Below are 13,118 nucleotides of genomic sequence, written 5' to 3'. Positions count from 1 at the left end.
GAATGCATTACATTTACACTATTTGATTTTTCAATGTCCATGTTACCTCTGGAGCAGGGCTTCAGGATTATCCTTAATGCCTGCAGACTAGTACTGTCCCAGTCATGCCCAGCTCAGACCTCTGTTACCAAGGGCCCAAGAATCTGAGTTCCCAAATTTCAGAACACTGACCTATAAGCAACAGCACTGTGATCCCATAAGAAGTTAGGTTTCTCCTGAAAAGTCAGTTAGTGGGCATTTTATGTCTGTGGCATAATATATAACATATACTTGCATTGGGCTGTGTAAATTCATCACTAAGTTAATAGAGAATTTGGGCTACATAAGAACCATCTAAGATCTAGACCCTCAAAACTAAGATTGAGACCTTAATCTTCTCTCTCTGCATAGCTGACTGCTGGCTGGCCCTGCTCACATCTCTGTCTCCACAGGCCCAGTGTGACAGCTGACTTCGGGTCCCCAGAAGATTGCCTGCTCCTGTTCTCAGCAGGTGAGCAGGTGCCCACACAGTCACCTGACCCCAAATTCTTCTGTCACATCACAGTAGGCTTCTCCTCACCTCTCCAGGCCCTGCTGCATGACCCTCTGCAGGAAGGAGGAGGGTATAGAGGGGAGGGAGGCCGGGATGATTTACCCGATGGACCAAGATGTGAGAATCTTGTATCTGAGGTAAAGTATCTGGAATATCTGAGGAAAGTCCCCCATACATCTGTAGAACTGGGAGAAAAGCACACTACTCAGCTATATTTTCTAATTTGTTAGGAGCCAGGAAGCCCAAGCTGTTGGCTCCAGGATATGAAATTTATGTTCATGCAATTTAATGAGTACTTACTGATCCCTACAAAGTATAAAGCATTGCTCTGTATGCTGTGGGACTTACACAAATGGTTAAGATAGTGTCTGTCTCAAAAAGCTCGTAATACATGAAGGAAACAGAATATGTCACCCCAAATAGGCCTTTTTGGTATAAGGATATCTTGAGCTGGTTATTTTTAAAAAACGGAAAGCACAGAAGCTCTGAAAACTTGTTCAAGTTGCCTTTTTGTAAGAAACATTTACATGTATAAGGAAAATCCCCATTTGTAAGAGCGCCTCCCTATCTACCAGGAGGAGGATGACTAAATGTCTAGAAACTAGTACCATGGAGAAGGCTTGGATGTCAGTCTGCACAGCCACCCTCCCTTAATTGCTGTGCTTTGATCATAACCTCCCATAACTGGCCTCTCCACCCCCAAAATCTTTCAAGTTTGGCTGGAGATGGTGTTTAAGGCGGTGGCTTGGGCTGTTCTGGGGAGGTGCTCAGTTTCCCTGGGTATCTCCCGTGTATACAGGAGGTATACATGTCATTAAAATCTGTTTTTCCCCTGTTACTCTGTCTTTTATTATCAGGGAATCTCAGCCAAGATTCAAGAAGGGTAGAGGAAAAACTATTCTTCCTCCACTACAAGGGATGATGGGGAAAGTATATGAAAACAAGCTTGACTGAGAGCATGCAGGAATTGGAGCACGGGGTGTGCTCCATGAAGGAGGAGCCGTGAGAGCCAGACATGGACATGTGGTTAGGATGTGAACTAGGGAGGCATTTTCTGTGCATGGAGAGAGTGTGAGTGAAGCAACAGAGGTAGGAGGCTGCAGCCTGTGTTTGGGGAAGGCAAACAGCTCAGTTGGCTGGTAGGGTGTGGTCACATGGGGACAAGCTGGAAAGGTGTGTGTTTGGCGCTGCACTCTCTGGGCATAACTCAGATCAGTTGTGTCTGCCTTTTGGCCCCCACCTCATTTCAGAAGCAAATTATTTATTTTTAACACAAGTAAGGTCTTGAAAAAAATCAGCCATTTCCATGTTAAATCAATGCAACCCACTCAAATGTATTAAACAATGCAAACAACTAGAATGAACACTTCCCTTACATATCACACCTTTGCCATATATAATGAAAAAGTGAGAAACTAAGTGCTTAAAATAGACACCTTAGCATTTGTAATACACTCTTTGCATAAGATAAGCATTCGGGGTGGGAACTCTGTCCCTTAAGTAATCTAGTTTTCTGCTCTTCACACTGTAAAAAGAATATGATAATTGGAGATTTCTAACATATGACTTTGAAATGACATATTTGCCTAGCTTCTGCTGTTGGCAGAATGGGTCAGATTTTGAACAACATCAGGACACATTAAGAAGTTACTGAATGTACAAATACATAACAAATGAACAATGAGCCCTCAACTGCAGGACGATGTGGCCAGTTTGGAATAAAGTTAAATGCAAGAGATTTTTTGTTTGTTTGGTTTCAATAGTTGTCACAAGCTGTTCAATTTCCTTCTGTGCAGAAAAACAGACACGAGCAGCTGAGGAAGGGGAAGATAAGATACAAGGAAAAACTGCCTAACCTCTGCCCAGGTAGGAGGTCCCTCATGAAGACAACAAAGGCTTTGCATTGAAATAACTTCTTTGCCTATCTGGGACCAGGCCAGACTGGTCCCAGCCTGATCCCAGTATGGGTGCAATGCAACAAAACAAAGAACTGCCCCAAACACACCTACCTCATCATAGGAATGAGCATGCGCACTGAGAGGGCTGGCTATACAGGAGGACTCATCAAGCAAATAACCCCACCTTGCCCATCAAAGAGGTGGCTTCTAGCCAGATTACAATATATAGGCCTCCTGCCTAATGGATCAAGGCCTTTGTCTATCATGACTCTGGCCTGCTCCTCCCTTGGAGTGCATTTAAATAAAACTTTGCCTCTGCTTCACTATTGTGTCTTTGCTTTTCAATTCTTTGTTGTGGTGGGGACAAAAACCAAGGATAATAAACTCAACCCGTAACACTTCAACCTGGCCTAACACTGCTATAGCATTCCCAGTGTCTGGCAGGAGCTTCAGCTTCAGGAATGTTTACTGAATGAAGGAATGAATGAAGGAATGAACGTTACAACTTGAACAGTTCCATGGGAAAGTAGACTAAGATTGTCACATTTAATTTTCCAGTTTGGCACCTACACTCCTATTTATGCTGGCTCCAAGTGAATGGCAGAACTGGGCCAGAGGTAAGACTGATACAAACTCCTGATGGAAGCTAATTTTCATTCCTACACATGTTTCTTTTACTCATGATTAGTAAAGTCTAGATTTGTAAACTCACTAATTTCCAGACCCTGTTATCATGATACTAAAATTATTCAAATGCCCTTTATACTCTAAATGGGCATTCTTTCTGGTGCTAATAAAGTTGGATATTGAAACCACTAGGTGTGTGGTTATATCTTATCAAGCTTCCTAGATGCCTTTTAGAAACTGACCTTACTAGCATGAACAGGCAGAACTCAGGTCTAAGTCCCCACCTCCTATAGTCATTTGGGTTAATCACAAGATTCCTGTTTCCCTCCTCTAGGACCACACTTAACAACTCCTCTGCAGTCAGGCAGGGCCATGTGATTTGCTTTGGCCAATGAAATGTGAGTGACTGGGGTAGCATACATCAAGATGAAGCCTCTCTCAGCATGGGCCTCTGAGTGAATATGGAGAACAGAGCCCCTTGTTGGCCTACACTGGACATGTAACGTGAACAAGAAAACTCTTTTGCTGGGTTACTCTGCTAAGGATGGGAGTTGTTTATTGCTCTTAGTATTGTAATGTAATATATAATTGCATATTATTAATGCATACTATTATTGTATGTTATTAATATTGCATATTATTGCATGATGCAGGCTCCCCTGATCAATATACTCCCATGGCCGAAATCTACTCCAACGATCCAGCATCCTGGTTACTTTTCACCTTCCTTGACTTAGTGATGACAACTCTAAGTACTTCTCCTTCACTATCCCCACTTAAGCTTCATAGTGGAATGCCTTCGGAGAAAGATATGATAAAGATCCTCTCCTTAACCAAACCCTAATCAGGCTCCTCTGAGCTCTGTTTCAACTAGGCCCTGTCTATGGGCATGTTCTCAGGAGCTCCATTTCTGCAACAGTCTTGCTAAGCCAGTTTAGCCAGAATCCCTGACCCTCAATATATGATCACCAATATCTGATTGATACCTCATCCCCACAGCCTTCAGCAAGAATCCTGTGAGATCAGTTTAGCCTGAAGCACTGCCTTACCCAGGATGTTTTCTCCTAGTAATTTTCCATTCATTGACTGCCCCCAACACACACACCCTGCTCCTTGGCTATAAATTCCCACTTCTCCTTGTTGTAGTCAAAGTTGAGCCCAATCTCTCTCCTCCCCTATTGCAAAACTCCACTGCAGTCATCCCAACATCTATCAAGAGAGTCCGCCTGAATAAAGCCCAATTTTAAGCAAGTGCCATGAACAACTTTCTCTAGCAGGAGTAAAGGCTAAGAAAGCACTGTCATTACCAACCCCGTCACCAGAACATGTGTCCTAGTTAAAGCAATTTTCATTCTGAGTTTTCCCCCTAAGCATTTAGAAAACATTCCATGTACTGTGCAGATCTGCCTCCAGTGTTAGGAAAAGCAGTGGTGTTATGATAATATGAAGGGGTGATGCTTCTAGTACTCGGGCCCATCCCCAAAGGTAAAGCTCTGCCCAATTTGCTGAGGTAAACAGTTCTGTTGGGGCAGAATTGTGGGCTCAAAATATCATGACTCAACTGTTCTTCTCTATTAATCAGTGATGAGGAATGTGGTGTGTGCTTTAAAAGAACGCTGTATCTTAACCAAGGCCAGTTCCCGCAACGTAGTTATAACCCATATTGTGTTGTGCTGGGGAACATTGCGGAGAGAGCTGTGTACTGAGATCACAATGAGCCAATGTTGTATGCATGTGATCACCAACTGTCCTTGGATGTATTTGTATGACTAATAAATATGAGAGGTGCCCTCTCAGCACCACTCTTGAGCTGGTATGCCTTGAGGCTCCTGGCTGGCCTACTCAGGTCTTCGATGTCTCATGGCATCGCCTCCTTTACCTGCGAGTCGGAGACGGGGAAGAGCTGACACAGAATGCACTTGGGAAAGTGACCATTAGAAAAGTGCATCCTCCTCCTCCCTTACACCCGCACTGTAACGGGACTTTTCTATCTACTTTTGACTAAAATCTGCAACTTGCCAGCCTCCAAATTTTAGGAATTCATACATCTTTATTTTTAAAAACAAGGGCTTTCAAGGGAAATGAGTTGAACTCCCCTTTTAAAATCTACAGCAAGAGGTATGACATTTCATCTTGCTTGATATGCCAATTACTTTTCAGCAGCATTTGAAAAATATTGAAAAGCTTAAAGGAGGAAGCCAGAAAATCTGTATTCAAAACCCCAAACCTGGCCTTTACAATGCCCCTGGGTGGTCCGTATTTGCACTGGGAAATTTAGTTTGACATTTTAACTTATGTAAATAGATTCTCACTTTCCTCTCAGCCTGAAAGCATTCAAAGAGGGAAGATCCTCTTTCCAAATCAGCAGTAACCTATATCTTCTGAAGTGAACAGAGTCACAGTTTTCAAGGAAACAGGCCAAGAAGTGTTTTTATTCTTTCTTCCACAAAATACACACCAAACCCCACAACCCCTTGCTACTTTGATACTAATGGGGTGGGTGGTGAAATAGGAGACATCTGTCATTTTAAAAGGGGCAACTGTCAAAACACACATTCTCCAAAGGGCCTATTGCCTTTTCAGCTGTTTAAACCCACCAGCTACTAAAATCCCACAGGCTAAGATTCTGGGACAGAATCCCATGGTCATCCCCAATATCTGGGCTCCCTGTAAAGTTCAACAACTTGATAAATTTTTAAAGGCTCTGATATGTGCATTACACGATCTAAACTGCTTTCAGAAGGAGAAGATTCATTCCAATACAATTTCTAAAATCTTCAGCTTGTCAAACGAAGAAATGGGTACAATTTCAAGTCTGAGTAGAACATCTAGCATGCATTCGACAAGGGGAAGTGGCTGTAGACAAAGGATATAAAATATTGTCTCATCACTTATTCATTAGGGCTATTTAAAATATATGCATTACTCTTGGCTTCACTCTAGATACTAGCATATAATAAAAATCTCAAAAGTGGATCAAAATGTCCCCTTCTCCCCTCCCAAAAGAAACTAAAGGACTATATTGCTCAGCAGAGTGTCAAATCAAAGCTAGATTAAAAGAATTAGCCCTAGGAGCTCATAAAGGAAAACACAAGACTTGAATTATCCAGCCTGTCATTTCTAGAATGAATGGTTGTCCTCCTCAAGACTCCATTTCCCCCAGCAGAAATGCTCCGCAGGATCCTGATTCAGAAAGGCAAGGATCCCAGAAATCAAGGCATTGCCAAGCCTACATTCATACTGGGCCTAGACGTGCAGTGAGGGCTACATTCAGGAATGAACATTAAAATGATCCAAGGGGAAAGAATTAAATCTTACAATAAAAGGAAAATTAAGTGGGATTTATTCTGGCTAACATTTCAGGTCAGGGAAGCTTGTTGAGCATCTATCATGTGTTAAGAACCTCTGCTGGAAGATTCAAGGATGAGGATGTCTCAGGGAACCTAGGGTCTAGAAGGGGAAGAAGGCATTTACATAAGGAAGAGTAATTCAAGATAAAAAAAAAAGTTTAAGCATACCTGTGGCTCCAAGGAAGACAAGATCACACAGGTCTCAGAAGAGAGGCTACAGAGTGATATAATTACTGGTGGATAATAAAAAGCATCTTCCATGCATTGAGGGTGTGCATGTCCTGAGCCCTGTACTCCCATTCTCCGCAGCCCTCAGAATAACTTAGCACACCAAGTATCATTATCCCCATTTTACAGATGAGGAAACTGAGGCATACATAGGCAGTAAGTGGGCTATCTGAGTTCTTTTTTCCTTTACTTTATGCTGCCTCTTAGATGTTGTGCTCTTACACAAAAGACAAAATAAAAATATGGACTTAAATTATAGCAAGGAAGATTTCAATAGAAAACCAGATTGCCCAAATTGACATATTAGGCAGGTTAATTGTCATAGGGGCTGCCCTGAACACTGTAGGAGGTTCAACAGCAGTGCTGACCTCTACCTACTAGATGCCTGTAGCCACCCTCTCTCCCTAATTGGGATAATCAAAAATGTCTCCAGACATTGCCAAATGTCCCCTGCAGAGGACAATCACTCCTGGCTGAGATTCACTGATCTAAAAACACACTGGAGTGGGTCAATCTCTTCCTGTAGATCAACTAGAGGAAAGACAGCTATTCATAGTCACCTGCCTGAGGACAGAAGATAGGACCAGTGGTTCTGCGCTTCCTAATGGCTCTGTCCACCTTGCACTTTGAGTCACACAGACAGAAGGTCATGGACCTGCCCCCACAGTGACCTATAACACACAGCACCTGTGCTAGATAAATGCACACTCCTCAAACGGGCAATGCATTCCCCTGCTATCCATGAAGGCTTTCTAAAGAGGATACAGGCATGGAAAGAGCTAATGATGTTTTAATTTCCAGATCTGGAGCTCCTGTCTGTATGCTTTCCAAAAAAGTGACCTACTAGAGAATGTGCCTATGGCTGTAGAATCATTCAGGGCCTCTTTCCCCATCTCCATTTTCACAAAAGCCCTTTTTTCCACATTACCAGAAAATAAAAGAAAAGGACACCCCAAATTTTACTGTGATGCTTGACCACAGGTATAACAATATCCTTCTGCAGAGGAGCTTCTTCAGGTACTTTTTAAATAGAGGTTGGTGTAGTATTTAGATTTTAACTGGATTCAAAAATGACATCATTGCTTTATTTGTAAATGTCAATGTTTACAAATATTCTGGATATCACATTGTGATCCTTAAAATTTATGATAAAAACGGTTAGATGCCAACCTAAAGCTTGTGGGGGTGAGGAAGCAGTGGAATGCTTTAAAATTCTTTATAGGTTATAGGAAAGAAAAAGATGTTGCCATAATGAAGTAAACTAGTATCTGTTCCCAAGCAGATCTGTTAATCAAGGGCAATCATCCTCTACGGTGCCTGAGACACCTTTTATTTTAGACCTCTTTACTTTGATTATAAAGAATGCTCCTGGTTCTAACATAAATTTATGTGTTTGCCACACCAATGGCATTAGCTGGTCTGCACCCCAAATGAAACAATGGGTTGTTCTATAAGAGTATAGCAAGAATATGGGTGAACATGAAAATGTCAGGGACTAAGGCATCTTTTACAAACAAGACCAGCTGCTTGTAAGGATCTCAGGACTGGTATGAACCAAAACTAAAAGGCACTCAGGTCATCTGGTAAGCAGAGGGCCTCCCAGGTTAGAGTACCAAGTTAGTGTTCTGGATTATGACACAGCCACTGTACCAGGTAAGCTCCAGCACACTGAGCAGCTTTGAAATTCATCTTTGCAATGAATAAAGTCTTGACTTGCAGCGACCCCTGTAAAATCAACTTTCTGGGCTGAGTTGTGGACTGCTGTGATTTTGATGCTCAGCAAGACATCTGGTGACCCTTGAGAATCAAACATGCAGGGCTTCAGCACACCTCAGCAAAGCAGGCCTTGCTCATCCTCTACCACACTGAGAGATGTCTGATTTTCTTGTTTCCCACTGATAACACATTTAGGCTTTTCCCATCAGTGTGTAAGCATGTTTTTAAGGGACTCTCTGTCCTGCCACAATAGAGAAACAATGAGATATAATGGAAAGAGAATAAACAGACTTGGAATCTGGCCAATCTGCCTTTGAAATCCAGCCCTTCTTCTACCTGGCCTCATGTGGCCTTGACCAAGTGGCTCAGTGTTTCCAAGCACCAGATTCCTTGTCTGTCAAATGAAGATAAAAATATCAGCCACACAGGGATGTTGGGAAGATTCGATGACACCTGGATATGAACAGGATAAGTGCCCACTGAATGGCAAGCACTGCTAGGACTGCCTGGAATTACTGGAGACCTCACTTGGTTGCAGCATACATTAGCATACATATTTGTACCTGGGCACCCTAACATGCTTCAGTTACAAAATGCCAAAAATGGACTGATAGTCACGAATTTTTTTCAGGCTGGCCTTGGCAGGATAGTTTTGCCTTGTTTTCAACAAGTTTCAGCAGAGTGGCCTCTGCTCCTCCCTTTCTTTCCTAAACAGTGCATTTGAACCAGTGCTTCTTAATCTCTTTTTAGTCACAAACACCCTATTTCTTCCCTAGAAAACTGCATTTATGAACAAATGCATAAAATTTTGCATCAACTTTATCAGGTTCAATCATCTCCTTAAAGCTTTCAAGTGCCTGACCTTCACAGGGCCCACAACTCCTGTCTAAGCAGCCTTTTCAAAACAAAGAATCAGAAGATGCCTCATGAACATGTGGACACCTCAGGACTGGCACCCAGGCAGCGGTGTCTATGTTACAATGTGAGCTTTACTCTGATATTCTGGTGCCAGGCTTCCTGTAAAGAGGAAGCAAAGAAAATTAAGTCCAAGATATTGATGAAAAGTTCCCAGTCAAGAATAATCATTTTTAGAGGTTCCTGGGAAAAGATTTATAAATTTCAAAGAAATGAGAGTTAAATTAACTTTAGTTAATTCTCGAAAGAAGTAAAACTCCAGACGTTCACTATCCCAACAAAGTTCCTAAAAGAACAGACTACATTTTTCAGAGGATGTAGAAGCAACAAAAGTTTATAGTAGAAGGAACCCCTATCCCTGATCAAGGGAGCAACTATTTGCATGGCATTTGAGATCCATAAAGTATTATGAGAAATTAGCTAGTATTATTAAGGAGATAGGACCAAGACAAAATTTGATTTCGAAAGAGCCATGGTCCTATTTTGGTTTTGCCATATCATCCACAACTACAAGGAGCAGGCAAAAAATTATGAGTGCACTTGAGGCTCAAAGGAAATAACAAAGGCTCACAGGGAAATTGGGCAGCACATCTGAAAGAAACAGGCAAGCTCAGCTCTTTTTGTTTCTCAGAGGACACTAACTAAAATGGATGAGTTCTAGTTTTAGAGCTGAGCAGACCTGATTTGAATGCTGCCCTTTGCCATTTATTACCTATAACCTTGAGTATGTCACTCAACTCAGTTTCACCATCTGTAAAATATGGGTAATAATGTCTGCTTCATAGAATTCATGTAAGGATTTAAATGAGATAATATAAAAAAAGAGCCTTGTATTCAATATATGAAAATTAACCAATGTACTTGTTCTAGAGTATGGAACAGTAAGAGTCAAACTAGCTGGGGTTCAAATCCTGGGTCTTCAATTTGTTAGCTGAACAGTTTTCAGAAAGTTACTTGACATCTTTGTTGTCTTAGTTTTCTCATCTGGCAATAATAATATACATCTTAGAATATTTTGTGATGACTAAATAAGCCAATACGCAGAAAGTAGTTTAAAATGCAATGCCTGGTCAAGTGTTCAATACATATTCGTAAATGTATTGGTAATACATTTAGTAAATGTAGTGTAAGACTTAGTAAATGGATTGAGCACTGGTACAGTGCTTAGTATAATATCAACCTTTGTTTTATTTGGTGAAGCAAAGTGTAGGGACAATAGAGTGATGAGGAAATACACTTACATTTGCAGTGAATGTGTGTGACCTTTCCTCTTGATGCTGGTGAAGACACAGGGTGACTGAGGAGAATGAGTGGCCCAATTATGTAACTGTGGATGAAGCTAGGCACACAGTCTATACTAAGAGACATGCTGGGTTTAAAGACTTGACATGTGTATTACAAGACTAGTCTACACGGCTGTCTGAGTATGGACAGGGCAGCACCCAGGAAAGATGCAGACAATTACTTGACTCAGCACTGGAGCTAAGGTAAAGTCTTACTTATTAAATGTAGACTTGGGAAGGAGGGTTTGGGGAAGTAGAAGGAGAGGCAAGAAAGTTAAAAGAGCCCCTTGTAGACTTAAAACAGGATGACAGAAATGGTGGGTGACTTTCTCTTACCATCTCGGAAGTTAGTCAGAAACTAAGGGCCCAGGAGCACCATGGTAAGAACTCCGCCTCACTGTCCTGCCGGGAGTTTATTTCCTCTGCCATATCCCTAAGGAGGGATGGTTTCCCCTAATGATGTAGACCTTCCACACCAAAAGAGTTTCAGGCCGTGGTGCATGCTTTCGGTAGGAGAGGATGGAGGGCTGGGTGTGGCCCCTGAAGGGCACTGTGCAGCAGAGGTGTCCCCGAAAGGACTGGCGTGAGCGGAGACAAGCATCCTGCCTGAGGCAAGGAAGAAAACGAGCCAGGAGCTGTTCTGGGTCAAACGCTTGGCCCACAGCTGAACAGGCTGGAAAAAGCCTGCACTGGGCCTCCAACCATACTGTCCAAACACCCCAAGGATGGTGCTACAAGATTTTTAAGAGAAATGGCTCTTGGAGCACTGGATCCTCAGATCTTAAGAAATACTGAAAAGCTGATGCCTGTGAAGAGAACATTTGATGACTTAGTGGCAAGAGTACCTGCTTTTATTTTATTGAGAAATGTGGTCAGAAGAGCAGAGTTTGGGTCCTTCCTTCCCACCCCAAAACTTTTGGAGAAAATTTGGCATTTCAAATAATCAGAGGAATTTACTAACACCGATCAACATCTTCATAATTTTCACAGTGAAAACTGTACTAGACACTCACCCACATCTGTGCTAATATCAGGCATAGGAGGTCTTCCGGCAGTCATCATGCCTTACTGTTGGCTATGCTTTCTGCCAATTTGGAATATTTGAAAGCAATTTTTCACAACCCTGAACTACAGTAAGTCTACAACGCCCACTTGAAAGGCATTCCAGGCAAGAAAATGGCTGGCTACTTGTTCCTACCCCTTACCTAGATGTGGTAGAGGCCAGGGTAACAAGTATATTCCATCTTCTGCATTTTATTGAGCCCCGATTTCCTAAGTAATTTCCTGTCCTGATGCTGGGTTTCTGTTTAACCTTAATAGCCGAGGTACAGGTCACGAGACTCCCGCACACTCAGCTCCCATCTGAGCTGCCAGAATCGCTGCCCTTCTGGTGACGACGCAGGGATTTATAAGGCCAGGGCGATCCTGGAGTGGGAGTGGGGAAAGAACTACGCGGCCGGGAGGGTGTTTACGGAAACACATCCCCCAACCACACTTTCTTTGCAGCGGTGAGAGAAACTGGCATCTTTGCGTGAGTGTTTAATTAATGCCCTGCTGGAAGTGCCTTGGCTGCCTGCGACTTAGCGGGTAGCAACAGCATCTGAGAGCTTTGCAGACAGCTGAAAATGTAATCAAACAGCATCCCTTCTCCTCCCTCCGCCGCTCCCCTCCCCCAGGGGCCGTCAGCTGGTGGCCCGGGGCGTGCGGGCTTCACCGCCGCCGGCCTTCTGCTCCCCAGGTGAAGACCAAGGCGGGGCGCCCTGGGACGCCCCTCCTAGCCCACAAGGTGGGCGACAAGGTGATGACACCAGGACCCCTCCTGCTCGGCGCTCGCCTCCGGGCTCAGCCGCTGGCTGCAACAGGGGCGGCCGCTGGGGAGCTCTGGCCGCCTTAGGGCGCAGCGGAGTCCGCGGGAGCCTGGGGAGGGGCAGGGGCACAGGTCCGGCTGCGGCCGGGCTCCCAGCGCCGAAGACCCCGGGGCGGGGAGGGCCGCGGAGGGCGCGGCGGCCGCGACAGGGGCAGCGCGACTCCCTCCCCCTGTTTACCTGGACGCGCGCGGCGGCGGCGGAAGCGGGCTCTCCGAGCGCGGCGGCGGCGGCGGCGCTCGAGCGGGTCCCGAGGGCGGCGGGCTCGGTGCGCGCAGGATGTGCTGTCTCACGCTGCGCCGGCCGCCCAGCTCGCGCTCCTGCGGGACACGGCACTTCCTCTCGCCGTGAGCCCGACACTGACAGCTCGCTCGGAGCCGGGCGTGCGGGGCTCGCCCCGCCCCGGCCTACGCCCTCCACGCCCGCGCCCCCCGCGGGAGGGCTCTCCGCCCCGCTCTCCCGCTCGCGCTCTGCAGGGCAGGGCTGGCGGCGAGCCGGACCCGGGGAGGCCAGCCGGTCTGTCCCTGTGCAGTCGGCAGGGTTCACACTCAAGTTGCTGCAAACAGAAGAGCTTCAGTGTTTGGGGGCTCCTGGTGACATGCCAATATTGAAAAACTTCCACTCCAAACAAGTAGTTTAAGGTCATTTAAATAAAAGTAGAGAAACGCAGATCCATCTGCTACATACAAAGACTTAGTAGCCTG

General features: G+C 44.5%; 1 protein-coding gene across 1 annotated transcript in view; it reads right to left on the bottom strand.

The window, feature by feature from the left end:
- The window catches only part of DYNC1I1 (dynein cytoplasmic 1 intermediate chain 1), a 288,492-nt gene extending 275,787 nt beyond the window's left edge, over positions 1 to 12,705 (bottom strand). Inside the window, exon 1 of the mRNA XM_036894541.2 lies at positions 12,595 to 12,705. The gene's annotated coding sequence lies outside the window, so the exon portion shown is untranslated. The remainder of the gene's footprint in view (positions 1 to 12,594) is intronic.
- Positions 12,706 to 13,118: the final 413 nt, after the last annotated feature.

This window comes from Manis pentadactyla, chromosome 7 (assembly GCF_030020395.1).
Source record: "Manis pentadactyla isolate mManPen7 chromosome 7, mManPen7.hap1, whole genome shotgun sequence".
NCBI classification, from domain to species: domain Eukaryota; kingdom Metazoa; phylum Chordata; class Mammalia; order Pholidota; family Manidae; genus Manis; species Manis pentadactyla.
Note: the sequence above shows the minus strand (reverse complement) of the source record. Positions and strands in the feature narration are given on the sequence as shown.